The sequence below is a fragment of the Opisthorchis viverrini genome (genome assembly GCF_000715545.1).
Source record: "Opisthorchis viverrini unplaced genomic scaffold opera_v5_15, whole genome shotgun sequence".
In the NCBI taxonomy this organism is placed as follows: domain Eukaryota; kingdom Metazoa; phylum Platyhelminthes; class Trematoda; order Opisthorchiida; family Opisthorchiidae; genus Opisthorchis; species Opisthorchis viverrini.
In genome coordinates this window covers 405272-424138 of record NW_008751671.1, presented here as the reverse complement: position 1 = coordinate 424138, position 18867 = coordinate 405272, and positions in this window count along the sequence as shown.

Sequence of the window (18867 nt, the reverse complement as noted above, 5' to 3'; positions counted from 1 at the left end):
GTAGACGCAGTCCCCAAGTTTCCGCCAGCTTTCTGATCTACTTGAACCCGAATTGATCTGTTTTCGAGAAATACACTCATTTGCAAATCAATTTGGTTTTCACTGGGGACTCATTGAATGTCTTCGTTTATGATGTGCTGCGCACAGGCCGCCTCATTATTTAGTCGGCACGATATTTGAGATATCGCAGCATATTTTCATAAGAGAAACTACTCACGAGGCTGCTGAAAACTCTTCGAAGGCAACCTTGTGAGTAATTTCCCTTATGAAAATATACTGCGATATCTCGAATATCAAGCCAACTGAATAATGAGTCGGCATGTGTGCAGCACATTCAGTTGGAGGACATCATAGACAAGATATTCAATTGAGTCCCCTGTGAAACCCAAATTGATTTGCAAGCGAGTGTATTTCTCGAGAACACACCAGTCTTTTCGAAATGGAAGTGACGATTTTCTTTCACCTCTGACCTATTTCTTAGCTTTTGAAAAACACTTCTGAGCTAGGTTATTTGCTAAGGACCATGGGATTTTGAAAAGCTAGTCATCCTGAAAACTCCAAAACTTAGTGTCACGAAAGCAGCCAAGCGCACATGCGTTTTACCCACATCTTTCTCGGTTCACCGATAGTTTTAGCGGAGATCAGCCTGTCATAATCTGGCTCATGTTTATAAATGCGTAGGTGTACGGCAGAAAGAAAATGCAGTCAAACAAGTAGTTTCTGACGTATAGATTATGTTTGTGTGTGAAAAATTCAAGCAAAATAACACTGGTTAACACAGCGAATTAATAAGACATCCAAGGGACAATGGTATTAGTTCTCAACTTGTTGATGATTTGCCGTTCGGCGTGATTATAATAGAACAGTAAGAATAAAGGCACAAAGTAGACTAGTTACAATCGTATAACAAAACGCGGCACAGGGCAGATGTGAAAAAGGCACTATCCATTTCACAATAGGTTTGTGCCGAATTGGCGCAACCTGAGCATGGTGTGCCTCAGAAGTGGTCAAGCACAGGTGGCATCGGGTGGGGCATCTGACGGTGCAGAAAACTGAATTTTGCGGTGGAGAAATGGCATCAGTAGAGCATGTTAAGTATAAAACCGGGAGGTTCTGAACTGAAGACAATAATGTTTACACAACTGGGATGACGTTGAAATGTTAGAGATAACTAAAGGAGGGTGACAAACCACATTCAGGCCAAGTAATGGAGGGAGGGGACTTCTACTGTAGGAATCTGGGTTTAATCATGAACGAGTAAGTTCATGGGTTTGAACAATCGGTTTTGAAACATTGGGACTATATCCACCTAATCAGTTGTAAGTGTGACTTGTGACCACAGCCAAAATACAGTGGCTAAATAAGGGCCACTGACATTATGAGGGACTTATCTCACTTTTACAAGAGTTGGAAACTCTGTGTATGGCATACGTCGTCCTTTTTTCTCTTTAGCCCAGTCAGCTCATCTACGGATAAGGGGAGAATAGCATGGCGACAATGTTGGCTGACAGATAGGAGCCAGGGCAGCTTACCTTTGAAGTAGGAATAACATTGATTAGTAAAGTATATACCGTAATAAAATGTACCCAACAATATGGTCGAAAGCGCATCCAACTGTCCCAACTTGATCATTTCGTTATTCACTTTGAAGCCGCAACTTCGTACCCTATGCTTGAATGTGTAGTGGTTAAAGGCCATATGGAGTCTCTAGTGAACAGGGCAAATTACTAATGTAAGCCAGATACACAGACACAAGGAGAAAAATCCAAGTAAATCTTGACTCACAGTTCAAAATAGGAGATTCCGTAGTTCCGTATTCCGTTGAACTACCACACCAAGAATAGTTCTATCTTCCTGGTATTCCAGATCTCCGGTGATCGAACTGTTAATCCACAAGTGTGAATATATTAGTCCAGTGTTTGTAGCTAAAATGTTTGTTCACGTTTAGAGTTAGCAGCGGTCAAACATAGCCAACCGGCGGTCACAACAGCAGTCACTCAGCAAAAGTCTCAAAGTCAATTTGGAGCCAAAAGCGGGCGGTAGCGGTTGTATTTCAGTAAAACAGACTTTTGTACAGCGATGTGACTGATAATGATAGGGAGAAAGGTGATACTGAGCATGAAAAAGAGCAGTTTGCAAGTGGTACAAATGCACCGGAAGTCTGAAATCGCTCCAGATATTTTACCGGTACGTCCAGCCTTTTTAGACGGTCAAGCATGTCTGTTATTCAGGCAAGCATCAAAAGGGTAACAGTAAACCATCAACCTCATCGCGGATCTTACCTCTGGATGACCGAATAAACAGGGGCATAACATAAGGGAGATTCACCTGGGTTCCAGGTGAGTCTCCTACAAAATCAAATTGATTTGCAAATGACTATATGTAGTTAAAAGGAATGAAGCTTTTAGTGAAGTTAAAATGAAATGAAACAACTGAAGATCCTTTGGGATATGGGTCGTGTTGCTATTCAGCTTACTTCAAAGTCTGCGGACATGATGATACATTCGAATTAGACAGATGGGCAGAAAACTCAGTGCCATCAGGCAAGGATGAATTCAGTGGACCGTTCAAGTGCGTGAACTGTTTCAAAAGTTTTTGCTAGTTGCTTGCCCCTCCACCATCACCTTGGCACAAAGACAGCGATTCATGCTCTGGTTGTATCACATCATTCAGTGGGTTAAAGGTGAGAAGTCATTAATCAACACCGTTCATTTTACTACTGCGGAAGAAATTTTGCAAGCGTTTTTCTCTAAGACTTGATCAGGCTGGACTTGCTTTTGAATGTAGAAATAAGAAGGAAAGAGGGATCACGATAAGTTGACAACACTACTAGTAGATTGATGTGTTTGATCTTTAGAGGTAAGGCGACTTGCAACGCCTCCTAGTAAACATGGTTCTATTGTTTCCCGGATTTTATGGGCCGCAGCTTTGGTCACTAATTTTAACCATTGGTTTGGCCGCTGTTTTTTCCTAGAGGAACACTGTCAAATCCAGAAGTAGGCTGAATAGTAGCCAAACCACCAAGTCAATCCCACGTTAAAAGATCAGTCTAAGGCGCCTAAACAGGGCCGTAGCTGTCTCTGAGTCAGCTTACTGTATGTGTCCCACATTGGCTGCCAGTAATGCGTCTGTTTTGCATTTTTTTTAAACCAGGAATTCTTCTGCAGTTTATGCGATATTTATCTGGGGCTATGAACATTTTGACGAATGTACACGTTCTCTATCGATTTTACCGTGAGTCAGAAGCATAGTCAAAGTCAACATCAAACCATGGCTGTTCGGGCGGCGCTTAATATGGACCAGGTTCCCTGCGACTTTTCCTCAGTACTATTTTATGTAACGAAAAAAAGATAAGTTGCTTATCTTGTGAGCTCGATCACAAGGTAGTAAAATAATGGAGACACAGCAGTTCTGGTGGAAACCTAACACTTGACAGAAAGACTCGAATGACTGAGAAAGTTGGTCACCAAACAGCATGGATCGCACACAAAGTAGGCACTAAAGGATGAGCCCAAATGTACCAGCGAATAACCGCTCTCAGGTGTGTCACTCGCCTTTAGGAGAGCAGTAAATTATGTCCATAAACGTTGTGCTCATCGACCTTCAACTCCAAAGTTTGCACTTCCATGCGTTCTTGCAGCGTACTCCCTTTGTCTTGATTCTGAGGACTTTCAATGCTTGATTGATAAGGTCCGACCAGGTTTTGCTATTGCACTCTCCTGTAAGTTTTAGTTTTTAGTTTAATTTTAGTTAGTTTAGTTAGTCGTAATAGATAATGATGTTTTACAAGACAATGCTTCTTGGGCAACCAATATGAAATTAAATAAACGCACGGCAAGCACACCGTTGAGCTCAAACTCTTTTGAGTACGAGGTAGGTGGAAAATATCCCACCCTTTTTGTCACTGAATTACTTTTGAGCAAGTGAAAATCGCGCTGTCCACAACAAGACATATGGTGCCATCGTTTGTGAAACCGCACACATATATGCGGCATTTTGTCTGCAATTGGGAACGTGCGCGTATTTTTTACGTTCTTTATGAGGCCAACTTGACGACTTGACCAATAACTAGGTCGTTCATCACCAGGAAACTATACAATTTGTATCTAGATTTGAAAGGTTATGTTTTAGGAACAACTTATTACGGGAGGTGATACACATTGTAAAAGCAAAGACCAGGATAAGTTAATCTGTTGACGTGTTGCAAAATGGGCTTGAGTAAGCTGAGTACCAGCGTTCATCTACTCGATAAGGCAATCTCCAAATCAGTTAGGAGTGGACTCCATGTCTTTAAACCTCGAATTATTTTTGATGGACCTACAGTGTAAAGAACGACACCTTTTTGCATATAATTCCATGTCTGCAATAGTCAACCATCTACGAAGTTGGTTTAAAGCAGACTGTTTTGTTTCCGACGTAGTTCGCAATCTAGTAGCAGTGGGTGACAGACATTTTCCTCATATGCAATTATTGGCCTATATCTTGGACGGCCGTCATGCAGTAATTTTGTGCACTTATGGTCTTGAAGCAAATAGTAGGAAATAACTGTCAGAGTAGTCTTCGTTTCTGTGCAACGTAAGAAGTTTGCCAAACTTGGAGATGAAGTATTACTGTTTGGAAATGGAATTTACTGGCTGCTTCGTAGCCTAGATTTTGCGATGGAACGATAAAACAAACTTCAAAGCATAGTTGAAGCTCTTAACAATGAATGCAGTATACAAGGCATGTCTCCATATAAGCGAAGGTTGACTCTTTAACCCTGTGAAAAGACTAGGAATGGGCGCTTGAGGTCTCCCCAAAGCTCTAGCTACCAGAAGCCTGTTGCAACAGAAGTAACTAAAGTGGTGTAGTAATCATGTTAATGTATTAAATCACGTAAAAAGGTTAGTGCAATCAATCAAAAACCAAAGTTCGAGTCGCTCACTGTCAAATCACATGGAAGTATAGCATTTTCGTACGGAACACCGCCGCAGGAACGAAGTTTTTGGAGGTTTTGGTAGATTTACATACGTTGCGGATATCCAGCCTGTGCAAAAAGGGAAGCATTGTATTGAAGTATTTGTTACAAGGTTACGGAGAATAAAGCATGAGGATGCCTGGCGGTGAGATAACGTCCCGACATGTGATGTTACTTATGGTGATGATGACAATAATAGTACTAATTAGATTAAGTGATTTAGAGAAAACATTCTTTTTCGATTGTTTACAATCCCACCGATATTAGCAGGGAACTGATTAGAGGCCGTAATGAGGCAATCTTCTACTTGAGTTAGATAGGGTAGGGTATAGATAAGAATTATGGTGAGTGTATATGTCCTGTCTGGAACAGTATTCATATATTCGCCCGCTGAGAAACTCAGCAAAGTCGAGGTAGTAGACGCAGACCTGTAGGCTAAGGAATAGAAGACAAGCCACTTCATTGCAGTAAGTCAACAGGGCGTGCTGACTGAGATTTCATTGGAATTAATAACTTAGATTGTTGGAAATTTTGAAACATTGTAATTCCAGGTTTCGATGGCAAAGAATCCTATTAAGAATAAGTGGGACGCAGCACACACCCAGGAAGTAGTGACTCACAATTTACTGGATCAAATGTTGCGTAGGAACACAAATGCTTTTGTGATTATAACATACGGATGAGGTACATAAAGTGAAAAGACCAGCTTCACCACTACAGGTTTGCGTTCTTCATAAATTAACCCGAAAAATGGAACAATTCTGATGCACACCTGTCAGATCTGAGGAATCTTCAAAACAGTATCGCTAAACTCGCGCTCATTTTTATTTTGTGCTGTAACCGTACGGCCAAATTTAATTACTTGCCGAATGAACTACTTTACCAAAAGGTGTGACAATTACGTCCAGGAATTGGATATTGTGCGCGTAAAACTCAAAAGTTGAATAAGAGGCAGAGGTTTATCAAAAGTGGGGTACAAATTCGGGAGAAATTCAAGTTTCTATAAAACTTGGTTAAATAACCACGACCTTAACCAAGGCCACAAATAATAAATAACTAGAGAAGTGACACACCTAACCAGTCTATGTATCCAACCAAGTAGCGATGTTCATAAGAGGACTTTAATTCCTAAGAATATATTGCGAATTATGAAAGGTCACTGAGTGCCTGAGAAAACGACTGCATTCGAACTCATGTGCTTGAACTTTTGCGGAACCTCAGGATTGTCTCAATCTATCAAAGCAATTGAACACATTGTTGTTTACGTCGTTTTTTCTGGTTCCTATGTGAAGAACACTAGTGCTTATGTGTCTCCTCGGCTAAGAAGTATGTCAGCCTTCTTAATGGAGTACCTTAAATAGTTTTATACCAATGTTGCAGTTTTCCGATCTACCCTTTGCCAAAAAACCCAAATTTTGTTTGATTTGCAAAATTTCGCAATTCTCGTATTGTTATGTGAACGTTTAGTTATAGTTTTAACAGATAGATTAATATAGAGTCAAATGATACTGAGTTAGTATTGAACTTTTGGTCTATATTTATTTTCGCTTTTCGGAACGTCAGTAGTTTTCCGCACGGCTCACACGAAGATGAGGTGGGTGTTGTCTTGAGCCCCAGATGTTTCCTTGCTGCATTTTAACCGCTCTATATTCAACCACATACGTCCCATTATTCAATAAAACCTTAAGAACATATCCGAAAGTTATTGAAGAACGTTGTGAAATCGAAAACTTATCGCGTTCCTGAGCAGTTTCGGTAGAGTTACCCCAGGTATCTACTTGCCAGGGGCATTAATCAATAACTACTGGTGATATTTAAGTAGCTAAAACAATGACTTGAATTGCTCAACTGATGTAAGGCACCATATTGGTTATTTCCGATTTTTCTTAGTTCCGGCGTTTCTTTACGTCCTAGTTATAGCGGTGACACGGTGGGAGGTTTTTTGTGTGGTATCGAAGTTCTCCGAATGGGAATGACTTATACTTTACCAACACTGCTCAGCCGTGAACATCTGCCTCTATCCATTGCGGGATATCTGCTTCCGAATTTTTTTACCCATGAAGCATAGTGTCTGCTACCAGAGAAAGATATATCGGGCCTTTTTAACTTGTATCGCTGCTGCTGATATTTGCGATGCATCATGGTGTATTCCAGAGTCTTATGTGTATCACTACTATGATATCATCTGATTAAGACACACCGTTGATAGCCCGGAGGCGTAATTTCTGTGTGCATTGAACAGTGATTGCCGCCCTGTCACAAAGCAAAACCCAGATGCGTTTACTAATTTCACAGATCAATTTTAGCTGAGCACGAGAAAACCAATACGCACCACGGCTGTGCTATCTATCCCATGAAGAAGGCAGTGTTAACGGTGCTCAGCCCCAAAAGTGTTCCTCAGCTCAGAAGGTCTGCTATTTGTTCCAGCCCTACAAATTTACGAATGTTGGTCAACTCTAAACACTATAATATTCATCGAAAAAATCCTATTGCTTCAGCTTCAGGCTTTCAAGCAAGCCAAAGTCATAAAAAAAGCAAAATATTATGGGTATATCTGGTGAATTCAGCAAGCATCTGTCAACAATAAATCAACGAACTGTCTGGTTGGAATGCATTTTCTACTTATAAAAACATGCGCATAATTTAATGATTTCTCCTAATTTCGGGTTAATTGTTGGTGTATTTGCAGCCGTTTGCAAAGGTGACAAGGCCTATGTGGTGATGTTGAACTAAGCTTGTAATGTTAATGTCAGAGCTTGTGAAGGCCCAATAATAGGTAGATTCCGCTCCAAGGGAAGATGAGATGTAGACGTAACATGAGAACATCAGAAATTGGAATTTCGTAGTGCATAATGAAGACAGAAGAGATAAATCCGTATCAGGTAACTGGAGCCTTACTACTCCATATCCTGATATTTCACTTCATTCGTCCAGCCACACAGTTATCCATTTACCCACTATTTACCCCGGTTTTCTTGTCTGGGGATGAGATTTTCAGCCATACTGCTTAATAAGGAGCTTGGCTGCGCTAATCATGGTCGCACGGCGTGTGTTTTATCACGGCTTCCGTGAACTATACTAGCCACTACGAGGACCCTGGATTAAATCTACTGTTCTCATTTTCCTGAATCACTTACAACGATGGGACTATTTTACTTAACTCCGTGGACCTTTGCTCAAAATTCCGCCATCCTACCTTATAAGTTCTTTTTATTCACAGTATCCGCCGTATAAAATGCACTTTTTCTCTCCCGTTTAGCTTCTGTGCTGCTTACTCTATCCATATAAATGACCGCTAGTTTTCCTGTTCTACACATTCCTTTGTACATCTAGCCTAGCTCTCCTGGAGACAGGCGTCTTGTTGGTCGCAACCCAATTCCCTCATCAACTGATAGGCGTGAATATCGACTGTACCTCAACGCGAATGCTTACTTGTCTGTTGTCGGGCGAATCGATATGCTAACAACACCATCGTCAGGGTTCAGTTCCTAGTCACCCTCCATTGACCGACAGCCACTCCCTAATCGTTTAGTTATTGCTCTCAGGCCTTTTGTTTGTGGGTGTTTGGATGCCGTCCTTAGGCACTTAGTACCCAGCCTTTACAAGTAACTCCTAAACTCTTGACTCTGAAAGCACTACTACTTATCCTCTAGGATCATTTCCGGTACCCCGTAGTTGGCAGTAATGTGATGCATGACCACTCCATTGATTGTCGTTGCCCGTTGATCTAGTACGACTGCCGCTTCGACCCACTGCAACAGGTGTTCTGTCATTAGTACGATGTACTAACTTCCACTGACTGTCACCGGAGAGGAGCACATGATATCAACGGACCATAAATTTCCGACCTCTGATACGGGGGTAGGTTCCATTGGGTGAGTTGCCCCTGTCGTATCCCCTTTCATCAGTTGGCACCGCTTACAGGACACCACATAGTCCATTACCTCACATCTCATCCCTTATCGGTAGGCCCCCTGATGGAGTAAGTCATATGTTTTGGTGCACACTGTGTGTACCATCTCGTGGCATTTGACGATCAGCTTCCGTCTATGGAAGCAAGGTATCAGGGGTAGCACAGCATCAAAATCGATGGCGTTCCAGGATATTCGGCTAGTTCCACTCAGGCTCAGCCTATCGAAGTGATTCTTAAACGTCCCCAGTTCTCTGTTTCCCCCTGCCTTCAATACTACCTACGCTCAACAAGGTGACTGCAACCTTCCGTAGTAAGGGATACTGTCGTTGTATTTGCACCAAACTTCCGGGATTCATTTCGACAATGAAGTTATTGATGCCAAGCATGAACTTTGGGGCCTTTTGTCCAGCCTCTGATCTGGACAGCCAATTAGCCAGGTGATTTTCTTTTCTCAGCGTGTGGCGGGTTGTAAAGCCAAACCTTTCAGTCAGCACGCGAGCTTTTCACGAGAATTTGTAGTAGTTTTGATACAATCAAAGAGCTTGAGATTGGTCACGGCACGAAACCCTAGTCCCAGTAAGTGTAGCCTCCACGTATGCAGAGCTCAGACAATCGTTGAACAATTCTACTCAGTGGTATAGTACCTCCGCTCAGGATCTCTCAGGACATATTCGATGACCCCGTCTTTCTGATTCAGAGCGGTACAGAAACTCTCATTACTAGCGTTCGTTGTAACAGTAAACATCTCTCCGACGCTGGGCAGTTTGAGTATCAGCTGCTTATCCAGTATCCGCGCTCTGCGTTCGAAGGTTTCATGTGCTTCGCTTGTTCACTGGAACTTTTTATTTTAGCGCAGCAAGTCGTAGGTTAGGAAGCAATCGCACTGAAACTTTCGATAAACTGACAGGGGTATGCTCTTCATCTTGGAAACTGCCGGAAGAAGCGATTTGAACTGAGGACCACACAGCCCTGAATGTTATTCACTTTTTCCTGCAGTAAGCTAACCTGGTCTTGATCCAGTTTACGCCCGAGCAATGTCACCGAACTCCTAACGAGCTGTGTCTTGGCTTCATTTACCGGAAAGTCAGCTTCCAAAATGCGCTTTAATATGGCTCCAGGCGAATGGAACGTTCTGGTTTGGAAGGGCTGTGTGCGGTAACAGTGTATTCTCTTCGGTGAACGAAGCATTAAGTCCTGGAAACCGAATGGTGGCCCCGTCTTCTTGAACTCTCCTGACCATCCTTTTCATATCAATCGTTAATTAAGGTGCAATGTCAAGAAAATTCATTATTTCCTCACCAATTTTCACGTTACATCTGATGTGGGGGCGGAGCTTGTACACTCGCATGCTTCATCATTATTATACACCGTTACACTATGACCGACACCAATCAACAACAGCCATCTAGGAGGGAACCATATCCTTATCAGAAATGCTGCATAGATTGAAGTCGTTGTGTAGAGGTTTTTAGAAAGGAACTACTGACTGATTTTACTGGATGACGACGAAATTGTTGCAGCTTGTTTCACACGTGTTCGGGAATTGTTTCACACTTCATGAAGAACGATTTTTAACTTCTGTCGTGCTATCGTAATCCGAAATTCCACGTGCTATTTTCGCTAGCTGTATGTATGTCCTCCATGACAAATATTGCCGGTGTCCCGTCGAAACTCTTGAACAATTACCAAGTGGGAGAACGATTTGTAAAGATTTGTGCTCGGCTCAGCCCAGCTCATCGAAAGTCACTACGAAGCAGGAATATTGCCAAGATTCTTTGCCTCGGGTATCCAAATATCTAGTTATACTGCAGCACTACGGAATTCATTGGGTGAAAAGATATGTAGATGTGTATAGAAACGCATAGGTATATGCAAGTTATGTTTGGCGCTGTGTGCAGGCATAAGCTGGCAGCTAGGATTAACGTTCCGACATCCCCATTGAGTCAGCATCGTACGGGATATTTTCGACAAAGTATCATTTGTTCAGTAGTCCGTCGAGTGCAGACTCTCTAATTATGAGAGAAGTGTTGGCTGGGGACATGTGGGTTCTAGCAATATAAATATGTCTATAGAAGTAGAACAGAGCTTGTAACACGAAAAAATCTTGAAAAAAGTACCGTAAGAGGAACTCCTTTTTAGGTTTAGAAGAGGAGCGAATTGATTCCCTGAGATTGAGCCTAGAAAAATTAATCTTGTCCTTGCCCGCGGATAATATGCCTACTGAATTGAATATTCTCCTAACGTAGCTAAGTTGGATGAAAATTGTGTTCTTGGAAGAACTTTTCTAGTGGTTATTTAATTTGGTCAAATTGCTTTTTGTTCAGGTGTCGGGAGTTCATTCGAGCTAAATGTTGTCAAGCCGTTTGTTATTTAACAATCCTTTGAAAGTCTTAATCAACTGACTTCGAAAACCTTTCTACTTCAGAAAGAAAGGGCAAGTTGTGTCACACTGCCATTCGTACCATAAGATTACAGCACCACTGAAGGTTGTGTAAAACATTTTCAATAGTTTTCAATTAGTTTGATGTTCTTTGTAAAGCAAGGATCCTCGGCTGGGACAACCTATTAAATATGAGGTCTGTCACACGCCTAGCAGAAAAGTACCAGTTGAGACGCCCTGTTGATTGAGTATATCTTTCCTTCCCAGGTATGTTTAAAGAACAACTAATCTGTTCCAAATTTTTTTAACTAGTAGGAGGCTGTATTGTATTGATGTGTCTTCAATCTGTGTTAGCTCGTAATTTACTCTCAAGCTGTTTGACTCATTATCCAGACGCCTACATTACTGGTATCCCGTCGGAGTTTTAGTGACCAGTTTAGGCTAGGATCTACGGTTATCGTGTTTTGTCATTTGATTGTGAACCTTCCCTCATTGATTAGTACATCATATGTTCATAATATCCCCCTTTTTGTTTTTCCCTCTCTGTTTTAGTTTTGCTGCACAGTTTTTCATTTAGTGGTTTTAACACCATTCCTACTTTCAAGGCTGACAAACAGGATTATCCACAGTGTGGTAGCTGGAAGACTGCCGTACTTAAGACGGATGGGGATTGTGAAGCAGCCTGTCTTTTGCCTGACTTCCTTATCACTAGTTGTCAAAGATACGATGGGATGTCTAGCTTCGCAGAAACTAACGGATGCGGAACAACTTCCTATCTATTGTAAAACCCATTCGTTTTATTACCAAAAGGTTTTACACATAAAACACTATGCAAAATGCGAAAAACGTTTATAAGAAGTCCTTCAAAACAGATTGATTGAGGAAAGCAGCTACAGTAATTATACTACCCAAAGAAAAACAAACCAATAGCACTCTTGTTCTTTGACAACTTCCTAATAATTGGGAAACACACCTGCGAGAAAGATTAAAACCCAAAGAACAGAAAACACGAAAAATGACTGATATCGCTGCCAATGAGAGGGTTTTGACAAACGACTGGAGATTATCTTCTTGAACAAAAGTTACTAGACTGAACGAAGACACGATCAATTGTCACCTACCAGCGTAACGGTGATACTACTGATGCACCACTGAAGGTTGTGTAAAACATTTTCAATAGTTTTCAATTAGTTTGATGTTCTTTGTAAAGCAAGGATCCTCGGCTGGGACAACCTATTAAATATGAGGTCTGTCACACGCCTAGCAGAAAAGTACCAGTTGAGACGCCCTGTTGATTGAGTATATCTTTCCTTCCCAGGTATGTTTAAAGAACAACTAATCTGTTCCAAATTTTTTTAACTAGTAGGAGGCTGTATTGTATTGATGTGTCTTCAATCTGTGTTAGCTCGTAATTTACTCTCAAGCTGTTTGACTCATTATCCAGACGCCTACATTACTGGTATCCCGTCGGAGTTTTAGTGACCAGTTTAGGCTAGGATCTACGGTTATCGTGTTTTGTCATTTGATTGTGAACCTTCCCTCATTGATTAGTACATCATATGTTCATAATATCCCCCTTTTTGTTTTTCCCTCTCTGTTTTAGTTTTGCTGCACAGTTTTTCATTTAGTGGTTTTAACACCATTCCTACTTTCAAGGCTGACAAACAGGATTATCCACAGTGTGGTAGCTGGAAGACTGCCGTACTTAAGACGGATGGGGATTGTGAAGCAGCCTGTCTTTTGCCTGACTTCCTTATCACTAGTTGTCAAAGATACGATGGGATGTCTAGCTTCGCAGAAACTAACGGATGCGGAACAACTTCCTATCTATTGTAAAACCCATTCGTTTTATTACCAAAAGGTTTTACACATAAAACACTATGCAAAATGCGAAAAACGTTTATAAGAAGTCCTTCAAAACAGATTGATTGAGGAAAGCAGCTACAGTAATTATACTACCCAAAGAAAAACAAACCAATAGCACTCTTGTTCTTTGACAACTTCCTAATAATTGGGAAACACACCTGCGAGAAAGATTAAAACCCAAAGAACAGAAAACACGAAAAATGACTGATATCGCTGCCAATGAGAGGGTTTTGACAAACGACTGGAGATTATCTTCTTGAACAAAAGTTACTAGACTGAACGAAGACACGATCAATTGTCACCTACCAGCGTAACGGTGATACTACTGATGGGGAGGCACGCGAGTAGTATGTGATATTCGTAGGATTTTGCTTTGCGCCTCTTGAACAGGGGAGATCTGTTGCGGAATTTGTGGAGTCGCCTTGTCCCATTTGCTTGGATTTGACCGAGGAATGATTTGGGCCAATGAATATCCAGGGACGTTCAAGGAGGCGCGTTCAGGAGAAGATGGATGTCCAGTTTTTGTAAATAAGATGCAAATGAGAGTTTTGCATCCCTGTTCAATGGTCTGTAACCGGTCAGTTGGCATTTTCTAATAAGTAACTCCGCAGCGAAGGTCTTCTTCCTTTCACCAGCATTCATTATGAATGCAGACTAAATTTCACCAAAGATTATCCGTGTACTTTTGACCACGGAGGACTCCATTGTGTCTCCTACTTGATTACTTTTATCATGCGTATAAAATTGAAATAAACAACTGATTTGTTAACTGTTTAAGCTAAAGACTGATTTCCCAGGTTTTAGGAACTGCTACTAGCTGATTGATCCCAAATTAGCCGAAACTGTTGGATTTCGAGCATTCGCAGTACAACTGACCTCAGTTGATTTGAGACGATGTTTGAAGTAGAAATACAAGCAAATAAATGTATATATACGAGGCAGTACACTACCCATAAGGTTGATGAAACTTTTCCGACACCAGGTGACCAGTTTCGCAATTCTTAGGACGCATGAGGTAGTACCAGACCCCGAGTTTGCGTCAAACCTAGGCTCTACATGAACCCAAACTGGACTGACTTCGACAAATGCACTCATTGCATAACAGTTTGGTTTTGCAGGAGACTCACCTGAAAACCAGCTGAGTCCTTCGTTCATAATATTTTTGAGCATATTCAGCTGCTTGAAAACATCATAAACGAGAGATTCAGCTGGGTCCCAAATGAGTCATTTGCAAAAGTTTAATTTGTTCAAAAATGAGTGTATTACTCTAATAGATGCTAGGTATCTAAATGGAACTACAAGCCGCAAACTGTTCACGAAATACTGGATAGAGAAGGAACCTTGTGATAGTCATAAGGTGACCGCCTGACATGGTTTCTGTGCTTGAAGGAGGAACGGTACTATTTCCTGTCTAAGCGAAAGCAAACCACGGTGTTTGAAACTCTGGGTTTCCAACCTGCTGAATATTCTTAGCAAGGATATAACAGCTCTAGCATTGCTCCTTGGCTTTTAAGAATAAATTAGTCCCCCTGACAGGACGAAATCCGACGTGACAAAATAAAAATGACTCCAAAAACAAACCCAATTAGATAAAAATCGGAATTTGGGCGCAATCGGTCAATTAAATTGGGAAAACTGCAACACAAAACAGTTGAACTGCAAAAAGTAGTCATTAATAAGGCCTAAAATGAAACAGAATGAGCAGTTAATGGTCTGACGAAAAAAAACTAGTGCAAAAGCTTGCTAATTATGTCGGGGAAAACGTCCCCAAAAATAGCTCTTTGTTGGTCCAACGGAGAACATGTGAACTACAACAAAAGAAAATCAGTCATTTTATTGAAGCTAGCATGAAGTAGCTTTCTACTCAAGGGTTTCAGAAAGTCGTATAAGTTGCTCTTCAAACCTGTCTAGGTACAATAGGAGGGGAAAAAGCATACGCCCATTGGTGTACTGATGATTTCTCCTAGAAGGGTGTGAAACGCTTGCAAACTGGTTGTAAACGTGAACAAGCCGGTTAGACAACACAAGCCTACCAGCTACCACCAGTTTGATTTCTTAGGGGCACGCATCAGGTTAAGAGGGTAGTTAAACGAGAACAAACGGTTGAGGTACACAAACTATGGCCAACTCTCAAAAGTTGGGAAGTCAGTTCATTCTACAATCACATCAGAAATAGGTAACAAGGATTTGTTAACTTTCTGTCAACGTGACCTATGAGTGATACTGCGGTAGTTTCGGTCGAAAAAATAGATGTTCGATCTGAGAGGAATGAGATATCTAAATCTTTTTGAAGCCCGGCATAGCCGTGAATTAATTGACCGTTCTAGAAACAAGAACATTGAGTCATGTATGGGAACTACTTAAAGGGAAATGGGCTAAGTACAGTAGTATTAGCAGTGATTCCAACAATATTCGAAGCTTGACAAAGTGCATCAAAGAAAAGCAGCAAAAACCTAGTCGGGTGTTCTGCCCAACTATTGTGTTTAGAAATGGCTTCAGTTATTTTACCAGTCCATTTAAGTACAGTTTTCTTTCCGGGGAATTTAAAACCTTCATTGAAAATGGTTTTGGGACTGACAGCTGACATTGGTTTGCCTGCTTTGTGCACATGGTCAGCTATCGCGTGAATTTGGATGCAAACTTTAAGCGTAAAAGCGATATTTTTGTTCGCATGGTGCTCATTGTGCGACGAAATCTCTTACAAAAGATAGTATTTTTTGTAGAATCAGGAAGATTTTTGAATGCCCACATAGTGGTGACCAAGTATATTTTAAGCCCCTTAAGATCATTCTTTGTAAATGTCCCAGAACCAATTACTAAACAGCATGACATCACACTTCCAGGATATCAGGCGCTTGCTTAATCATTCAATCTTGCTGTATAATGTTCGGTTGAGATGAGCAGTCATTTGTATAAGGCATAACGAAAAACTTCTGATCACGAAAAGCTGACAGAAAAAGCGGTGTCAGAAGAATACGCAGTTTTTGAGTAACACGGATGCAATAAAAGCATACAATACGGAATTTCTTGTGGACGACTTTATCGCGCTGGTGACAACCAAGGCGATGAGCTAAATCAAAATGGACCAACTATTATCATGCTCAAGCTTCAATATTAAATTCGTCGATTCGTTTTGAATTCCAGCTAGCGGCATCCTGTTTTTTCTTATGCTATCGTGGAATCCTCCCCAGCTTTCCTGACACCCTCCGGCTTTGATAGCATTTTTGTATTATATTATTATATTATTATATTGTTGTTATATTATATATTATAGTATTATAATATATTATTTTTGTATTCAGCCGATTGAATTTTATTTCACTGAACAATATTTTAAGTGTTATATCTTCCATTCTTCATGCCATTTGGCTGAAAATAACATGTCGAACGCGCTTTCCCCTAACCAGAAGATATCATCAGCCCTTACTGGAGTATCACTCACTTTTATGTCCCAGTGGTCGTTCTGGTACCTTGGAATCATCTTTAAATTTATTACAGCCGGTTAGCAGGTGGCTCAAAACTTTTCAAGCATACCGTATAGGAGATATTCTTGACCGATAAGTGGGATATTTCTCGTCCCAGTCACATCTGTTGTGGGAAATGCATGGTTGTTTTATAAAACCGGCAACCGTGTAGATGTCTGACCAAAGTCATATGGTTTTCTTACGACATCCCTCTCTTTTAACCAACCATTTCCGTACGGAGTTCGTGATGTGTGAACTTTTTCTGCTTCCAGGACACGGTTTGCTTTGTGCGCGATGGTACTCCGAACATCGGCGATAATCGTTCAGGTGCAATGAACGGTCAGTCAACAGTATGGCAAGAAGAGAAACGTAATGAATTTCCCGGGGATTCTGGGTAAATGATCAGTGACATCTACGCAATCGATCTAGTTTTGGTTGACGGACTTGTTGATCATTTGTCTGGACAAGACTTTGAGATGTCTAACAACAGAGACGTCTAACGACGATGGCGCACTTCAATCCGGACACTAAAACAAACTTTCACTTTCACAGTGACTCAGTTTATTTGTAGGTAAATTGATTATCTGTGAGTACTCAGTTAAGAATACTGGGTGCTTAGAATTGGTCATGCGCAAGCCATATTAACGTAGGCATTGAATGCATGTTTCTTCTGAGGGCAAGACAACGTGATCGGTCATTGTTAAATTACTGGGTGAGACAAAATTCGAACCACCAAATATCTTTCATTTTAGGTAATTTGTTGCGTTTCCGCTATTTTAATAGCTTCAGCAGCGTGTATTCCTTGACAAATTAAGGAATAGAAACCGGTGGAGCACACCTCTCGCGGATCTTCCGTAAACGAAAGATGGTGTGATCAAACACTTGCACAAAAATGTGCATTCTTTATACCAAACACGGACCCATCAGCAATGTGAAACTGTCAGGTGAAACAGCAAATCGTCGCGGTTGACAAACTGGTTTCATAATGGCATTAAAAAGGGCCCACAGTCTTTCTCAGCCATTTATTCACTGTTGGGTTAATCTTTTTCCAGAAGCATCTGGAGTTTCGTTGGTTCCTATTCAGGATCCGTTTCCTAAGCTGCATGCCAGCATTTTGAGTCCTCAAATTGAAAACCAATTGTTGCTAGTTGTTGGGGCTATGTATTTTAGACATTCTTGGAGACTCAGTGGTCTCCAGTTCCTGGTACTTTCTGTTAGTGCACTAAGGGCTTTTGAGTTCGCATTACTGCGTTGGCTGTTGTCAGCTTGCCACTTGATATTCCGAATTTTTTAAATTATACTGCAACGAAGATGAAGACGATATATCAAGTGTTGAACCAAGACGCCCAGGTGCCCGTTGCACAAATGACAAGTATGAACTGGAAACCAACTTCAGTCACCAACCTCCTGCTCACTGGATACACGCCTTTTCGTTCATGTACTATGTGGATCCCCTACTTCAAAATATTCACTGGTTCATCCAGTTGATTTACACGAACAGTTTATGTGCAACAAGGGTACCATATTTCGGCGCTATGTAGAGGTAATACAAACAGCTCTGTAATGGCACTGACAGTATCAAATATTATGCAATTTAGCAGAGATGAAGTGAGTGACCTCCCCCAAAAAGGGCGGGTTGAGGTTGCATCCCGCCATTTTAACCATATTTTAGTCTGTGCTGTGTGTACCTCCACTGCTCATATAAACAATGGGCTATATTTCATACATCTGCCTATGATCAACGCAACCATGAGTTGAGGATACCGAGGAAGTTCACGATCACATCCGGAACAAGGTTTGAAGGGGCCTTACAGATTTCGGAAAACATCTGTGATGTCAACTGGACGCCCACTCTACAGATTTGTCGCAACAAAGCCAAGATTGTGAACAGAAACTTTCAGGGCAGATGTATCCATTGAGGAAATTCTCGGATTTTTCTAGAAGCCTATATTTGTCAAAAATGTATGGTTTGAGGCTTGCTGGCATTACTAACTAGATATGTATAACAGAGTATATCGTCATGTTTATTGCGCACTTATGCAGCTGACTTATACTGCAAGTAGTACTATGTGTAGATTCTCTGAATGTAGTCAGATTTTGTTGTACTCAACCTTGAAAGAGAAAAGGCCAACTGCTAGTGAATAACGTTCATGTAACTATGGAGGATTGGCTAGTGGCGTGTTCCCTCATATCCCAATTTTGGACCGGTACTGTGATTTGTTCGTTTTTTTGGTGGCGAGCGTGAAGTTCTCCAGTTTTTGGACCTCATTCACACATCACTGAGTTG